The sequence below is a fragment of the Myotis yumanensis genome, unplaced genomic scaffold (assembly GCF_028538775.1).
Source record: "Myotis yumanensis isolate MYYU_CA2020_CCGP unplaced genomic scaffold, mMyoYum1.0.hap1 SCAF_8, whole genome shotgun sequence".
Lineage (NCBI taxonomy): Eukaryota > Metazoa > Chordata > Mammalia > Chiroptera > Vespertilionidae > Myotis > Myotis yumanensis.
Window position 1 is genome coordinate 92,086,278 of NW_027223759.1, and position 18,426 is coordinate 92,104,703.

Below are 18,426 nucleotides of genomic sequence, written 5' to 3' on the forward strand. Positions count from 1 at the left end.
TAGAGAGATCTTCTAGACAAAAAAAATCAACAAGGGCCGAACCGGTTTGGCTCAGTGGATAGGGCGTCAGCCTGCGGACTCAAGGGTCCCGGGTTCGATTCCGGTTAAGGGCATGTACCCTGGTTGCGGGCACATCCCCAGTGGGGGGTGTGCAGGAGGCAGCTGATCGATCTGATCTCTCTCATCGATGTTTCTAACTCTCTATCCCTCTCCCTTCTTCTCTGTAAAAAATCAATAAAATATATTTTAAAAAAAAATCAACAAGGAAATTGCAATACTAAACAACATATGGATTTAATTGACATTCACAGAATATTTCATCCCAAAGCTGCAAAATACACATTCCTCTCAAGTGCACATGGGATAGTCTCACACACAGACCACATGTTAGGACACAAACTCTCTACAAAAGCAAGATTGAAATCATATAAAGCATCTTCTCAAACCATAATGGCATAAAACTAGAAATTAACCACAATAAAAACAACCCAACTTACAAACCTATGGAGGCTAAATAGCATGTTATTAAACAATGAATGGGTTACCAATGAGATCAAGGAAGAAATAAAAAAACATCTTGGAAACAAATGAAAATGAACACACAACCCCAAATCTATGGGACACAGCAAAGACAGCCCTGAGAGGGAAGTTCATAGCACTACAGGCCTACCTCAAGAAATAAGAAAAAATTTCTAATGAACAATCTAACCCTACAACTTAAATAACTAGAAAGAGAACAACAAGAAAAGCCCAGAGTAAATAGAAGGAAGGAAATAATAAAGATCAGAGCAAAAATAAATGGCATAGAAACTAAAAAAAATAAAATAATACAAAAGAGCAATGAAACCAAGAACTGGTTCTCTGAAAAGATAAACAAGATTGATGAACCTCTAGCCAGACTCATCAAGAAATAAACAGGATTCAAATAAACAAATCAGAAATGATAGAGGTGAAATAACAACTGACACCACAGAAATACAAAGGACTGTAAAAAAAAATACCATGAGCAACTCTAAGCTGACAAGCTGGACAAAATAGAGAAATAGCTAGAAAAATACAATCTTCCAAAACTGAATCAGGAAGAAGCAGAAAATCTCAATAGGCCGGTAACAATTGATGAAACTGAAGCAGAAAAACAAAACAAAACTCCCAGAAAACAAAAGCCCTGGTCCGGATGGCTTCACAGGGGAGTTTTATCAAACATTCAAAGAACTAACACCTACACTCCTCAGACTATTCCAAAAGATCCAAGAGGAAGGAACATGTCCAAGCTCTTTTCATAAGGGCAGCATTACCCTAATTCCAAAACCAGATAAAGACACTACGAAGAAAAAGAATTACAGGCCAATATCTCTGATGAAACAGATGATAAAATCCTCAACAAAATATTAGCCAATCGGATCCAGCAATATATTAAAAAGATCAAATCCCTATGACCAAGCAGGATTTATTCTGGGGATGCAAAGTTGGTACATTATTTGCAAATCAATAAACATGATACATTACATAAACAAATTGAAAGGCAAAAATCAAAAGATCATATCAATTGATGCAGAAAAAGTATTTGACAAAATCCAACACCCTTTTTGGATAAAAACTCTCAGCAAAGTGGGAATAGAGGGATCAGACCTCAACATAATAAAGGCCATGTATGACAACCTACAGTCAACATCATACTCAATGGGCAAAAACTAATACCATTTCCCCTGAGAACAGGAACAAGACAGGGTTGTCTGCTTTCACCACTTTTATTCAATATATTACTGGAAGTACTAGCCACAGCGATCAGACAAGAAGAAGAACTAAAAAGCAACCAAATTGGAAAGGGGAAAGTAAAACTGTCATTATTCACAGATGACATGATACTGTACATAGAAAACCCTAAAGACTCCACCAAAAAACTACTAGGTTTAATAATTTGGCAATGTAGCAGTATACAAAATTAACACCCAGAAATCCATGGCATTTTCCTATACCAATAGTGAACTCTCAGAAAGAGAAACTAAACAAACAATCCCATTTACCATTGTAACAAACAAATTAAGATACTTAGGAATAAACTTAACCAAGGAGGTAAAAGACCTGGACTCTGAAAACTACAGGACATTGAAAAAAGAGATAGAAGACATAAACAAGTGGAAGAGTATATTGTATTCATGGATTGGTAGTATTAATATAATTAAAATGTTCATACTACCCAAAGCAATCTATAGATTCAATGCAATCCCTATAAAAAAACCAATGGCATATTTCACAGACCTAGAACAAATACTCCAAAAATTTATATGGATAAAAAAAAAAAAAAGATCCCAAATAGCAACCTTGAGAAAGAAGAACAAAGTTCGAGGGACCACAGTACCAAATATTAAGTTATACTACAAAGCCACTGTGCTCAAAACAGCCTGGTACTCGCACAAGAACAGGCATATAGATCAATGGAACAGAACAGAGAGCCCAGAAATCAACCCAAGCCATTATGCTCAATTAATATTTGAAAAAGGAGGCAAAAACATACAATGGGGTAAAGACAGTCTCTTCAATAAATGTGTTGGTTTAACACGTTAAGTGCCATGTCAGTTACCAGTGACTGAAACGAAAAGAAAGACAAAAAGGCTTGGCACTTAACATGTTAATTGGATAGGTACATGCAAAAAAATAAACTAGACCACCAACTTATGCCACACACAAGAATAAACTCAAAATGGATAAAAGACTTAAATGTAAGTCATGAAACCATAATATCCTAGAAGAAAACGTAGGCAGCAAAATATCGGACATCTCACAGAGCAGAATTGTCACCGATACAAGAGCAAGAGAAACAAAGGAAAAAATAAAGAAACAAGACTACATCAAAATAAAAAGCTTCTGCACAGCAAAAGAAACCATCAAGAAAATGAGGAGAGAACATATTTGGCAATGATATATCTGATAAGGGGTTGATTTCCAAAATATACAAAGTACTCATACAACTCAACAAAAGAAAGACAAACAACACAATTAAAAAATGTGTCTGATCCGCAGCCTCAGTGGCAGCTGTTGATCAGTAGTTGCCTGTCTCTTTCTCTCCCTCTTTCTTACGGAGCTTTGCCAGCAGCCGGGCCTTTCTTTCTCTCCCGGCCTACGCAGGGGCTGTTATTCAGCCCTGCCTCTCTGATCAGGCCCAGAGATAGGCCCGGAGATGCTGACTGGCATAGGAACCAACCAATCAGAACCAAATGTGGGTGCTGTGAAGAACCAATGGCCGTCTAGGAGGTGGAGCTTTTTAAAAATATATATATATTATTGATTTTTTACAGCAAGGAAGGGAGAGGGATAGAAAGTTAGAAACATTGATGAGAGAAACATTGATCAGCTGCCTCCTGCACACCCCCTACTAGGGATGTGCCCGCAACCAAGGTACATCCCCTTGACCAGAATCGAACCTGGGACCCTTCAGTCTGATGCTCTATCCACTGAGCCAAACCGGTTAGGGAAAGGAGGTGGAGCTTTTGACGCTGACTGGCATAGGAACTGACCAAGCAGAACCAAATGTGGGTGCTGTGAAGAACCAATGGCTGCCTAGGAGGTGGAGCTTCTGATGCTGACTGGCATAGAAACCAACCAATCAGAACCAAATCTGGGTGCTGTGGGGAGCCAATGGCTGCCTAGCAGGCGGAGCTTTTGACACTGGGATAGAAACTGACCAATCAGAACCAAATTGGCCAGCAGAGGAGGGCAGTTGGAGGCGAGATCAGGCTGGCAGGGGAGGGCCGTTGGGGGCAACCAGGCCGGCAGGGGAGGGCAGTTAGGAGCGATTAGGCAGGCAGACAGAGGCAGTTAGGGGTGATCAGGCAGGCAGACAGACAGGTGAGCAATTAGGAGCCAGCAGTCCCAGATTGCAAGAGGGATGTCCGATTGGAGAGGGTGTAGGCTGGGCTGAGGGAACCCCCCCCCCCCCCGTGCACGAATTTCATGCACCGGGCCTCTAGTTAACAATAAATCAACAAACAAGAGTGAAACCAAGATGGCGGCATAGGTAAACACGGGAGTTTGCTGCCTCGAACAACCACTTCAAAAATACAACTAAAAGACGGAACGGACATCATCCAGAACCACAGGAAAGCTGGCTGAGTGGATGTTCTACAACTAGGAGGAAAGAGAAAAGCATACCGAGGCTCAGAGGCGGTGCAGTGCTGAAGTAAAATACTAAGGTTCGGAGTGCATGTGGAGCGGGCTGGAGGCTGAGGGCGCGGTTGTTTTCAATCGGGAGGGAGTCTCAGGCTCTGAGCTCCAGTTCCGGGCGAGTCTCTAAGGACCCAGACTCATACGGGAGAAGCGGGACTGTCTGGCATCGCTCAGAACCCTAGGGCAGCTTTCTCTCCGTGGGGCTTGCAGCGACTACTGGGACACTGAGAAGCAGAGCCTCTGACGGCAAGACTGAGAGCAGCCATAATTGCTAACCCCGCCCTGTTGATCCCGTGGGACCCACCCCGCCCAAGCCCTGCAGGGAGGCTTTTGCTGGATAGCCTCAGGCAAAGGCTAGATTAGCACCTCCCTAGAGATCCAGGAGCCAGGAAGCCCAGAGGTCAGAGTGGGACCATCCAGCTTTAAGCTCTGTGGAACCATAAAAGACACACTCAGGAGGCAGACTCAGTGAGCACCAAAGCCCCATCGAAGCAAGTCTAGCCCCGGAGGGGTGTCTCCAGCACAGAAGTTCTCCCACCGCAGACACAGCTGATTCTCACAGCCAATTGACCTGGAGGTCAATTCCTCACAGTGATAACTACAACAATCAAGGCTTAACCACAACAAGATTGTGCACAAAGCCCACAAGGGGGTGCACCAAGAGTGTCTACCTTAGGTAATTGGGACACTTAGCACAGAAAGGCACTCTATCGACACAGCGAAGCATAAAAAAATGCCGAGACAAAGAAACAGACACAAACGACAGAATTGGAGGAAAGCAAACTGTTGGATATAGAGTTCAAAACCACACTTTTAAGGTCTTTAAAGAACTGTTTAGAAGCCCTCGAAAAGACTGGTAAGACCGCCGATAAATGTAGTGAGATCCTCAAGAAATCTAATGAGACCCTCGATGTTGCGATAAAGGACCAACTAGAAATTAAGCATACACTGACTGAAATAAAGAATATTATACAGACTCCCAACAGCAGACCAGAGGGTCACAAGGATCAAGTCAAAGATTTGAAATACGAAGAAGCAAAAAACACCCAACCGGAAAAGCAAAATGAAAAAAGAATCCGAAAATATGAAGATACTGTAAGGAGCCTCTGGGACAGCTTCAAGCGTACCAACATCCGAATTATAGGGGTGCCAGAAGATGAGAGAGAGCAAGATATTGAAAACCTATTTGAAGAAATAATGACAGAAAACTTCCCCTACCTGGTGAAAGAAATAGACTTACAGGTCCAGGAAGCGCAGAGAACCCCAAACAAAAGGAATCCAAAGAGGGCCACACCAAGACACATCATAATTAAAATGCCAAGAGCAAAAGACAAAGAGAGAATCCTAAAAGCAGCAAGAGAAAGAAAATCAGTTACCTACAAGGGAGTACCCATACGACTGTCAGCTGATTTCTCAACAGAAACTTTGCAGGCCAGAAGGGAATGGCAAGAAATATTCAAAGTGATGAATACCAAGAACCTACAACCAAGACTACTTTATCCAGCAAAGCTCTCATTCAGAAGTGAAGGCCAGATAAAGAGCTTCACAGATAAGAAAAAGCTAAAGGAGTTCATCACCACCAAACCAGTATTATATGAAATGCTGAAAGGTATCCTGTAAGAAGAGGAAGAAGAAGAAAAAGGTAAAGATACAAATTATGAACAACAAATACACATCTATCAACAAGTGAATCTAAAAATCAAGTGAATAAATAATCTGATGAACTGGTGATTGTAATAGAATCAGGGACATAGAAAGGGAATGGACTGACTATTCTTGGGGGGGGGAGTAAGGGGTGTGGGGGTGAGTGAAGAGATTAGACAACAATCGTGCACCTATGGATGAGCACAGTGGGTGGGGAGTGAGGGCAGTGGGTGGGGTTGGAACTGGGTGGAGGGGAGTTATGGTGGGAAAAAAGAGTAACTAATGTAATAATCTGAACAATAAAGATTTAATTAAAAAATAAAAAATAAAAAAATAAAAAGATTTCAAAAAAACAAAACAAAAAAACAAACAAGTGCTGGTGAAGATGTGGAGAAAAGGGGACCCTAGTACACCACTGATAAGAATGCAGACTGGTGCAGCCACTGTGGAAAAGTGTGAAGTAAGCTAGAAACACCAATCAGAAAGAATATATGCATCCCTGTGTCCATAGCAGCATTATTTACAATAGCTAAGATCTGGAAACAACCCAAGAGCCCATCAGTAGATGAATGGATTAAAAAACTGTGGTACATTTACATCATAGAGTACGATGCAGCAGTAAAAAAAAAAAAAAAAAAAAAAAAAAAAAAAAGAAGGATCTTTTACCATTTGAGACAGCATGGAGGGACCTGGAGAGTATTATACTAAGCAAAACAAGCCAGTCAGAGAAAAGACAAGTACCACATGATCTCATTTATATGTAGAATCTAATGAACAAAATATACTGATGAACAACAACAAAAAAAAATCCAGAGACATTGAAGCATGCAACAGACAAGTATTTCAGAGGAAGGGGAAGGAGGGGACAGAAAGAGATTAACCAACGAACTTATATGCATATGTGCATAGTCCATGGACAGATAATAGGGTGGGGACAGCCTGGGGAGGGGGCAGGAGTGGGATGTAGGGAATTAATGGGGGGGGGGGAGGACATCTGTAATACTTTCAACAATAAAGATAAATTCTTTTTTAAAAAGGAGTCAAGTTAAAATAATTGAATAAATTATTTCCAAAAAGGTAAAATACTAAAACATTAATTGTTAATAGTTCTACTTTGACTTCTTACAGAAAAACTGAAAGATAAATTTGGCTCTGTTATAGAAAACATTTTGTACTTTATTGGAAAAGCATGTTTCTAAAAAAGTATAAATATATTTGCCAGTAAAAGAACCTATATTTCTAGAGGATATGAAATGTATTCATAAATTTGTCAATCTAAGAATGATGACTGCTTGCTTTTTAGTTATCATTAGAAATTAAGGTTTCTAAGGTTTAAATATTCTAATTAATATGGCAGAAAATAATACGTGCTTTCAGTAAAAGAAGGCATAAGGCATGGAAATGCATTTTTGAAAGAATTCAAAGAAAATGGTTTATCCTAATTAAGTTGGTTATTTCCAAATAAGTAAGAAGAGACAAAGTCACCCTAGCTGGTTTGGCTCAGAGCGCCGGCCTGCGGACTGAAGAGTCCTGGGTTCGATTCTGGTCAAGGGCACATGCCTGGGTTGCGCACTCGATCACCAGTAGGGGGCATGCAGGAGGCAGTCGATCAATGATTCTCTCTCATCATTAATGTATTTATCTCTCTCTCCCTCTCCCTCTTCTCTGAAATAAAAATATTAAAAAAAGAAGAGACAAGAAAAGTTGTAAGTTTTGTGGGAAAAAATCTTTTCTTTATTCCGTTTTTTTTTTTTAGAAATGGGGGTAGGGGGGCAGAAGGGGGGGAGAGAAAGTGTGTGGTGTGTGTGTATGTGTGTGCGTGTGTGTGTGTGTGTGAGAGAGAGAGAGAGAGATTGATTTGTTGTTCTGCTTATTTATGCATTCATTGTTTAATTTTTTTATGTGCCCTTACTAGAGATCAAACCTGCAACCTTGGTATATTGAGACAACACTCTAACCAACTGAGCTACTGGCCAAGGCAGGAAAAGAAATCTGGAGAAAAAAGTTTGTGTTGTGAGAATAAACGAAGTAATATTTTCTGCCAGAGTAGGGAGTTTAGGCAACTGCCATTTTGAAACTGCAAAGGTCAGCCTCTCCCTTTTTCCTTTAAATTAGCCAATCACACAAGAATGAGAGCCTAAACTCTGGCCAATCAAGAGTGTCAGAAATAAAACCTCAAGCAGACCCCCTACTCAGTGTCGTGCATGCTTGCCCAGACCCTGTGTAGGCTGTGCACCCTCTGCAGAAGTAAAGATATTTGCCTTGCTGTCTGGCTCCCGAGTTGCCTTGGCATTTTACCAGGACCCCTGGCTTGGGGCTCGTCTTCTTTCTAACATGTGCGACCAGCAAAATATGATTAAAATGAATTAAAATATCAAAAGCTGATGCAAACTTAGAGTTTGGTTCTTTCTCTCTTCGTTAAAATGGCAGTTTTCCTGATCTATTAGTATGCTCTTAATAAGAAACTATTAAAAAGAGGTGTAATGTCTTACTAAAATTATTTCCTTTGCTCAGCACCATCCAGTCTTTTATTGCTTAGGTAAACCTTAATTTTAAAAGCTAAATTTTGCTTCTAACCATTTACATTTCTGGAACAATTAAACGGATAACTAAAGTAAGGGAATCTCTTTACAAAAGGGGAAGATGAAACTAATGGCTTGTGATTTGGAAAGTGGCTTTTAATCCAATTGCCCCCTTTTCAAGGAGAACAATGGACTAGTGATAGTTTGCATGTATTCTCACTGGGTAGAGCATCCCCATGTTGAAGGGCCACAGCTGCAGCAGTTACTATAATACCGCAAGAAAGCATTTTCCTGCTTGAAAAATCCCTCCAGAGCCTCACAGCAATTGGGGAGCCCACTTTATTTTAAAGTCTGGATTGCAAAGTATACTATTCACCATTGTCCCAATTTGTTTAATGTACCTCATTATCAAGCTGTTGTTCTGTATCACCAGGTGAATAAAACCCCCTATAAAGACTCAAGTTGATGGTCGCACTAAGAATGAAAATGATATACCAAGTCACTACCTCCTTTAATTTAGAATGGTTTGAACTCTTTTCCTGCTATAAATAAGTTGCCTGAATATATATCTGGATCAAGAAGATACAGGCTAGCCCCGACCAGGTGGCTCAGTTGGTTGGAGTGTCATCCTGTGTACCAAAAGGTGTGGGTTTGATTCCGGGTCAAGGCACATACCTAGGTTGCAGGTTCCATCCTCAGTCAGTAGCGTACAAGAGGCAACCGAGTGATGTTTCTCTCTCACCTCTTCTCTCTCTCTCTCTTTCTCTCTCTCATCAATAAACATATCCTTGGGTGAGGGGGTAAAAGAAAGATACAGGCTAACTAGACTCCTAAGTATAATTGTCTTTTGCCAATTGATTTACCCAATGTTTGCAGAATTAATGCCTGTACCTATTTTTCAACTCCTTTTTACACTATTTACTAGTGGCCGTTGCACGAAGATTCGCGCAAAAGGCCTTCCTTCCCCTGGCTGCTGGCACCCGGGACCCAGGCCTTTGGTCCGGCCACAGCAGCGAGGCTTGGCTTCTCCGCTTCGGCTTCTCACAGCCCCTCCTTTTTTTTTTTCCAGCTCCTCCAGCGGAGGCCAGGGCAGACTGGAAGCCTGGGTTGCCCCCTGCGACCCAGGCCCCCAGCCACTCCTTGAGCAGAGCCCAGGGCCAGCGGGAAGCTTGGCTTCCTCAACCCTCCTGTGAGCAGGCTGATGCTCTAACCATTGAGCTGCTGGCCACAGCCATATTATCTCATTTAAAACTCACAGAAGTCTATGAGTTAGGTATATTATCTCTATTTTACAGATAAGGAAAGTGAGGCTTAGAGAGATTAAACAGTAGAGCTGGGACTCACATTCAGATTTGACTCCCAAGTTCATACTCTTAACTGCTTATTACTTTTATTTTCTCCCCTATCTTTTCTCTATTTAAGGTGTGTTTTTTCAATAAACATTATAATCACAATCATTTAATATGTTTGCTAATTTAGTTCAACTCTTGTTTCATCTGCAAGGCCTTCTGAAAGTGCTCTTTCCACTCGAGTACATAGTAGGTACTCCATGCATGATATCATTACTTTGGTAAAGCAAATCCAGTTTTTGGTTGCCCTGATACAGCATGGTACAACTGCTCAGAGCCTAGATTCTGGAGCCGGACTGCCTGCCTTCAAGTCGCAGCTCCATCACACACAAGCAGTGTGAGCATGGCCAAGTGACTTCCTGCCTCAGTGTCTCAGTTCCCTCTTCTGTAATATGGGTGCAGTAACAGCAACAATGATGTAAGTAATAATTCACTGGGTTGCTGACAAGGATTAAACGAATATCTTTAAAGTAGTACTTAAAACAGTGTCTAGAATGTAGAAATTGTTTTACGTTTGCTAAATAAAATGAATATTACCGAGAGAGAACAAAGAAAACCAGTAAATTAAAAAAAAAAACTTTTGTAAATCATCAGTTGATTTGGTAGGCATCACCTTTTTAAAAAAAATTATCTTTATTGTTGAAAGTATTACAGATGTCCCCTTTTTTTTCCCATTGGCCCCCGCACGCCACACCCACCCCTCCCAGGCCTTCACTACACTTTTACCTGTGTCCATAGGTTATGCATATATGCATATACATTCCCCTGGTTCATCTCCCCAACCCGCCACCTTCCCTCTAAGATTCGTCAGTCTGTTCCATGCTTCTGTGTCTCTGGGTCTCTTTTGTTCATCAGTTTATTTTGTTCATTAGGTACCTTTTAAGAACCTTGAAACACTGTAAAGGATGGTCTCTTCTGTTTGCCAATACTCCATTTAATAAACATTTGGCTCCAAGCACTGTTCTCGGTGTTGGGGGACCAGCATTAACCAAACACTGCCTCTGTCCTTGAAGAGCCAACTTCTTAGTGGAGGACACAAAGATGATACAGAGTGCAATGTGGTGAGAACAATCTGAGAGGCAGAGTCAGCGCTCCAGGAGCATCTGGCCTGACGTGATGGCCATCAGGGGTCCTAATTTGGGAATTGTCAAAAGAACACTAATAAAATCACGCCTTAAACTATTTTTTGATTTGTCATTATTAAAGTCCACACCAAGTGATTACCTGCATAAACAGGAGAAAAAATACCTTTAGAAGAAACTTCTAATGTTTACAAACCACACAGTGATTTTTAAATTTATGGCCCTGAATCTCAAACAAAACACTCGAGCATGTTTAAGAAAGGCAATGTGCTAGTTATAGGAGGGACTCCAAAGATTCTATTCCTATCCTCCTGTCAATTGGGAAGGAAAAAAATAACCAAAAAATTAAGAAACAATCTAAGAGTCAAGTAACAACAAAGGCAACAATTCAAGATGTTATAAAGGAATCATGTAATTTTAACCACCACGAGAAAGGAAGTCAACCAATATTCCCAACAAATCTCAGGAATATCCAAAACAGAAGATCAAGTTATACAGACACATTTCTTCTACCTGTGTGGGTGTATATAGAGATATACCTCACACAACATTTCAGGATAAGAAGAAGGTTTTCTATCTCCACATAGACAGTTCATCCTGATTTACAAAAGATGTATGAAAAAATTCATGTGAACTGTCTCATTAATTAAATCACATTATTTGGAGAAACCAAGATGGCGGCATAGGTAAACACCAGAAATTGCTGCCTCACACAACCACTTCAAAGATACAACTAAAAGACAAAACGGACATCATCCAGAACCTCAGGAAGGCTGGCTGAGTGGAAATTCTACAACTAGAAGGAAAGAGAAAAGCACACTGAGACTCAGAGGAGGTGCGGAAGTAAAGTGCAGAGGTACCGAGGCGCACGTGGAAAGGGCTGACAACTGAGGATGCGGTTGTCTTTTTCAATCGGGAGGGAGTCTCAAGCTTCCGACTACTCTGAACTCCAGTTTTGGGAGAGTCTCTGGGGACCCAAACTCATATGGGGAGAAACTGGACTGTCTGGCAGTGGGTGGAACTCGAGGGCGGCTTTCTCTCAGAGGTGCTTGCAGCGATTACCGCGGGACACTGAGACCCGGGGCCTCTTAGGGCAGGGCTAAGGATCAGCCATAGCTGTTTGCTCCGCCCTATTGATTCCCTGAGACCCCGCCCCACCCAAGCTGTGCACAGAAGCTTCTGCATATGAAAGGCCTGGCCCTTTGCAAACTGAAAATTACCTAACAAACTGCAGCTTGGTCAGAGACACCCAGAACTTCCAAAAGAAGGCCCAAGGCCCCACAGCAGCTTGCATTGCTGCACAGCTGGGCCTCATCTGGGCACCTCCAAACCCCAAACAAAGAAGAGGAATCTGCAGATCTCTCCATAGCTCCTGCTGGGTAGCCTCAGGCAGAGGCTAAATTAGCACCTCCTTAGAGATCCAAGAGCCAATGTACCCAGTGGTCAGAGTGGGACCATTCAGATTACAACTCCTCAGATCCATAAGGGACACACTCAGGGGGCAGACTCAGTGAGCACCAAAGCCCCACTGAAGCAAGTCTTGCCCCAGAAGGGTGTCTCACAGAAGTTCTCCCACTGTAGACACAGCTGATTCTCACAGACAATTGGCGTGGAGGTAAATTCCTCCCAGTGATACCAACTACAATCAAGGCTTAACTACAACAAGACTGTACACAAAGCCCACAAAGGGGTGCACCAAGAGTGTCCACCTCAGGTAATTGGGGAGGCTGAGCCACTGGGCCCTATAGGACACCTAGCACACAAAGCCACTCTATCAACACAGGGAAGCATAAAAAATGCGGAGACAAAGAAACAGGTCACATATGACAGAAATGAAGGAAAGCAAACTACTGGATATAGAGTTCAAAACCACACTTTTAAGGTTTTTCAAGAATTTTCTAGAAACCGCCGATAAACTTAATGAGACCCTCAATAAATCTAGTGAGACCCTCGAGGTTATGAATAAGGACCAATTAGAAATTAAGCATACACTGACTGAAATAAAGAATATTATACAGCGTTCCAACAGCACACTACAGGATCCGAAGAATCAAGTCAAATATTTGAAATACGAAGAAGCAAAAAACACCAACCAGAAAAACAAAAAGAAAAAAGAATTCAAAAATATGAAGATAGTGTAAGGAGCCTCTGGGACAACTTCAAGCATACCAACATCCGAACTATGAGAGAGAGCAAGATATTGAAAACCTATCTGAAGAAACAATGACAGAAAACTTCCCCTACCTGGTGAAAGAAATAGACTTACAAGTCCAGGAAGCACAGAGAACCCCCCAAAAAATGAATCCAAAGAGGACCACACTAAGATGCATCATAATTAAAATGCCAAAAGCAAAAGACAAAGAGAGAATCTTAAAAGCAGCAAGAGAAAAACAGTTAGTTACCTACAAGGAAGTACCCATACGACTGTCAGCTGATTTCTCAACAGAAACTATGCAGGCCAGAAGGGAGTGGCAAGAAATATTCAAAGTGATAAATAGCAAGAACCTACAACCTAGATTACTTTACCCAGCAAAGCTATCATTCAGAATTGAAGGTCCGATAAAGAGCTTCACAGATAAGCCGAAACCGGTTTGGCTCAGTGGATAGAGCGTCGGCCTGCGGACTCAAGGGTCCCAGGTTCGATTCCGGTCAAGGGCATGTACCTGGGTTGCGGGCACATCCCCAGTGGGAGATGTGCAGGAGGCAGCTGATCGATGTTTCTCTCTCATCGATGTTTCTGACTCTCTATCTCTCTCCCTTCCTCTCTGTAAAAAATCAATAAAAATATATTTAAAAAAAAAAAAAAAAAGAGCTTCACAGATAAGAAAAACCTAAAGGAGTTCATCACCACCAAACCAGTATTATATGAAATGCTGAAAGGTATCCTTTAAGAGGAAGAAGAAAAAGGTAAAGATACAAATTATGAAGAAATACACATCTATCAACAAGTGAATCTAAAAATCAAGTGAATAAACAATCTGATGAACAGAATAAACTGGTGAATATAATAGAATCAGGGGCATAGAAAGGGAGTAGAATGACTATTCTCAGGGGGTGGGGGAAGGAGTGTGGGGGTGTGGGAAGAGACTGGACAAAAATCGTACAACTATGGACGAGGACAGTGGGGGGAGGTGTAAGGGCAAAGGGTGGGTTGGAACCGAGTGGAGGAAAGCTATGGGAGGAAAAAAGAGGAACAACTGTAATAATCTGAACAATAAAGGTTTAATAATAATTTAAAAATTCACATTATTAATGAGAGAACATGTTAGTTAAGTAAACCCTATTATAAACCCTTCTTTAAAACAATCACCTACCAAATGTCAGTTAATTAGTTGGAAAATAAATTCAACTTTATATTACATGTATTTGATTTACTTCTATCTTGCTTAATTAAAATGAGGTTCACCTCTAAATGTAATCAACACATTTCATAATCAGAAATTCTGATAATGATAATTCTGAAAATGTTTACTAATTTAACCATTATGAAATGAGAACAGAGTGAAGTTTAAAATAACTTATAAATCTTTAACTTCACATAGTGGTAGAATTAGGACAATTTAGATCTTCTAACTCTTAATCTTGTGCTTCTTCCATTACACCAGAAAATGGAGCATTTTCTCAAAATGTTTTTTAGTAAATCCACTCTTCCTTTATTGTATTTTTGGCTATTCCTTTGCAACAAATATCGCCTAAGAAAAACTTAAAAGAAACACACTCCTTGAGGAAAATAACTGCATTTAATTTTTCCCATTTTTCTCATGCCAGTTTTTTAAAAATTTATGTATAACAGGAAACACTTTAAATTCATAATTTAAAATCCACAAAATCAGAATGTGCTTATTACATATAGCTGCACTGGATATTTTACGAAATCCTGTCATTTTGTTTCTATCTATAGACCAACAAATGATTGTTAACACTGAAATTCAAAAGCTAGCTGTACAAAGATCAGCAAGAAATGCTACAACTATTAGGTGAAAGATTAATGGACAGAGATTACAGTGCTAATTTATTATGCCACAGATTACGTGCTAATTGTAATAAAGAAAAAATACCTTACTCCAATAGCCAAGTGATCAAACTCAGCATTACAAATAATAGGACTTGATAGTTTATGTCTCCTGATGGGAAGTAATATGAAGTACACAGCATCACTTAGTAGTTATTCTTGTCCAAAAATACTTAATTTGAAAATAATCAACCCTTTAAACCTAGCTTACAGTTAGCTAATAAAGGAGGAAAGAGAGGAACACTGTAACTCAGCAGTTCTCAACCTGTGGGTCGCGACCCCTTTGGGGGTTGAATGACCCTTTCACAGGGGTCGCCCAAGACCATCAGAAAACACATATATAATTACATATTGTTTTTGTGATTAATCACTATGCTTTAATTATGTTCAATTTGTAACAATGAAAATACATCCTGCAGATCAGATATTTACATTACAATTCATAACAGTAGCAAAATTACAGTTATGAAGTAGCAACGAAAATAATTTTATGGTTGGGGGTCACCACAACATGAGGAACTGTATTAAAGGGTAGCGGCATTAGGAAGGTTGAGAACCACTGCTCTAAGTGATACCATGAAGGGGGGAAAAAAATCAGACAAATCAAGAATGTGATTCATTCTAGATTAGAAGAGATCAGAGATTTAACAAATCCTGGTTTGGTGGGGTTGGGGGTAAAAAGCCATAATAGACCTTTTAGTACAAATGAGGAGATTTAAATATGGATGAATATTAGATTATATTAAGGAATTAGCAATAAGTGACTATTAACTATCCTATACAATAAAGAGCTAATATGCTAATTAGACCTTCTGGAACGACCTTCCTGAACGACCAGTGGGGGGGAGGGGCCCAAGGCTGCAGGGGCTGCGAAGACCAAGCCCCTTGCATGAATTTCGTGCATTGGGCCTCTAGTCAATAATATTAACTAAGAAAATTAACATAATGGTATTTTGTATATGTAAGAAATGTTTCAAATAATTCAGTCAAAAATAATATACACATCTTTATAGATGCAGCAAATATGGCAAGATGTCAACAAATACTGAATCTAGAGGGTCATCATATATGGATGTTCACTGTAACCAATTTTCTGTATGCCTGAAATTGTTTCATAATAAAAGGGGGAGGCTAAAGAGTGCCAATTTTACAAAGGGAAGAAAGAAGGAAAAATCCTGAAACCAAAGCTGTGGGAACTGTGAAGAGCCAAACATGACTTCATTTTTAGCATCTGTTAAATACAGTTTATCCCTTTGGTAGCAATAAGGTTAACAAGGAATGAAAGCTCCACCTAAAACATTGCTTAAAAGATTGAGTCTACAATGTAATCCAATTATTTGAGATAAACCTTTAACTGCTAGTAGTTCTCTCAAAAGACACATGGAGCGCATGACCAGAAAACCATTCTTTAATGGTATCATATTCAACAAAATTTAACAAGGCTCAACATGTTTATATTTTAATCAAACAACAAGTTAATCTGTGAGACATCCACTTGTTAACTTTATAATTTGATATTCCATTCAACTACAAATTTTCTCAAACCTGGTAATATACTAGAGAAAATTATACAGTACTATAATTGTGCATTAGATTAAGCATTTGTAACTATGCAGAAAGCTTCAATTACTGAAATAAATTTATCAACACTTTTTACTATAAAAAGAAAAGGCTCTTTACTTTTTCACTAACCATAATCAAAGAAAATAATACAGGCCAATGCCAAAATGAGAATTGGTAGTTTATAAACATTGATTGGTGGCCACACACAAATGAAAGAAAAAAATCACGCCATTAAAATGTAACTTTCTTCAATATTCTATACTGTAAATTTTTGACACTCAACTCAGAAATATTGCATAAGACTACACAAATGACAAGTGTGTCGCCATTGCCACATAACCCAGCAACAAATTTTGCAATAAGGAAATATCAAGCAAATAACCCATCTGCAAGTTCCCTGCATGCTCCAATAATAAACTGCACAACTACAATTGTAACTTTTCTTTTTGTTAATCCTCATATGGGATTTTTTTCCCATTGCTATTCAGAGAGAGTGAAGTGGGAGGAGAGGCGGGGGGAGACATATCGATGTGAGAGAGACACATCGACTGGTTGCCTACTGCATGGAGAGCGAACCGCAACCCAGGTACGGGCCCAGGACTGAAATCGAACCCCGACCCTCACGGTGCACGGGATGACGCTCCAATGAACTCGAGCCACACCGGCCAGGGCATAGTATTTTTTTTTTTCCAAGCCAAGAAAATGACTTGTCTAGGCTGCAGCAAAACACATCAAATAGTCTATGATGGGGCAAATAAGCTACATCTACCTATATATTAAGAATTTACTCCCAGGAAGAAACTCTCCAGCTATATACTTATTTTTGCAAGACGCAGAAATACAGTTCTGCAGAAAAGTCATCGTATTCCAATCAAGGCTTCCCAGATTATCAGCTGCATGACCTCGGTCCAATGCCTGGGTCTAAGCCTCAAGCTGTTTATCTGTAAAATGGGAAACACGTACCCACCTCCCCGGCAGAGAAGACGAGGGAGACGCTGCACGACAGCTCCCAGCGCCCGGGAGGCTGGGTGCTGGCTGAACGCTCCGCCAAGAGAAGCGGACTCAACCCTGCTCTAGAGGTGACCACAAAGTGGGGCGCAAAGACAGGCCCTTCGCTCACTGCAGGGGACGTCCCGGCTCCTCCCAGGGACCCCGCTCCCCGCTCCTCCCAGGGACCCCGCAGAGCACAGCCCAGCAGCCCGCTTCTCGCGGGCGCGCGCGCGCACACACGTACACACAAACACACACACACACGTACACACTCACACACACACACACACACACACACAGGCACGTACCGGCCGCTCCGCGGGACGTGGGGAGCCGCAGGCCCGAAGAGTGGCTCCGCCGGCCTCTGCACCCGCCCCTCGGCCCCGTGCGGCCTGTCACCGCGCCCCCGTCGGGGAGGCCGCGGGCCGGGGCAGGAGAGGCGCGCGAGGAGCCGGGCGCGGGCCGGGGGGCCGGGCCGTCTCTCCTTCACATGGAGTCCGGGCTGAGCCGGGCGGCGGGCGCGCGGAGATCCGGGCCGCTCGGCGCCCCTCGGCCCGCGGGAAGCGGGGCCGGAAAGAAGGAAGCCGCGGGCCGGACGCCGCCAGAAGCGGAGAAGGGGCGGGAGGGTCCGCTCCTCGGCCGTGGGCGCCGGGCCTCCGGGTCCCCGTCCTCGTGGTCGCCGGGCGCCCCCGAACGCGCAGTCCGCGGCCACACCGCCCAGCCAGGCGCCGCCGCGGAGGGCAGCCCGGCCGCCGCTACACACGCACCCGTGACGTCGGCGTAGCGCGGCCCACGTCACGACCGGCCGCGGGGAGCGGGCCGAGCCCGCGCCTGCGCACGCCCGCCGCTCCCGGCAGCCTTTTCGGCCGGAGTCCGCCGGTCCGCGGCCTGGCCGGCGCCCCGCCTCGCAGCCAGTCCCGGGGAGCTTCCGCGTGGGGCGCGGGCGTCGCGGGGAGCCCGGCGCCGGCGGGAGGGGTCGACGGGGTGGCCTCGGCCCAGAGGGGGCGCCCCCGGGCTGGTGGCGGAGCTCGCCCGTCGCCCGCTGGAGGCCTCTGTGCTGGGGCTCCCTGCGCTCCATGTTGGCACCCCATCCCCTCTCA

General features: G+C 42.4%; 1 protein-coding gene across 1 annotated transcript in view; it reads right to left on the reverse strand.

The window, feature by feature from the left end:
- Positions 1-18,083, reverse strand: part of MAP3K2 (mitogen-activated protein kinase kinase kinase 2) — a 97,712-nt gene extending 79,629 nt beyond the window's left edge. Inside the window, exon 1 of the mRNA XM_070423165.1 lies at positions 17,635-18,083. The gene's annotated coding sequence lies outside the window, so the exon portion shown is untranslated. The remainder of the gene's footprint in view (positions 1-17,634) is intronic.
- Positions 18,084-18,426: the final 343 nt, after the last annotated feature.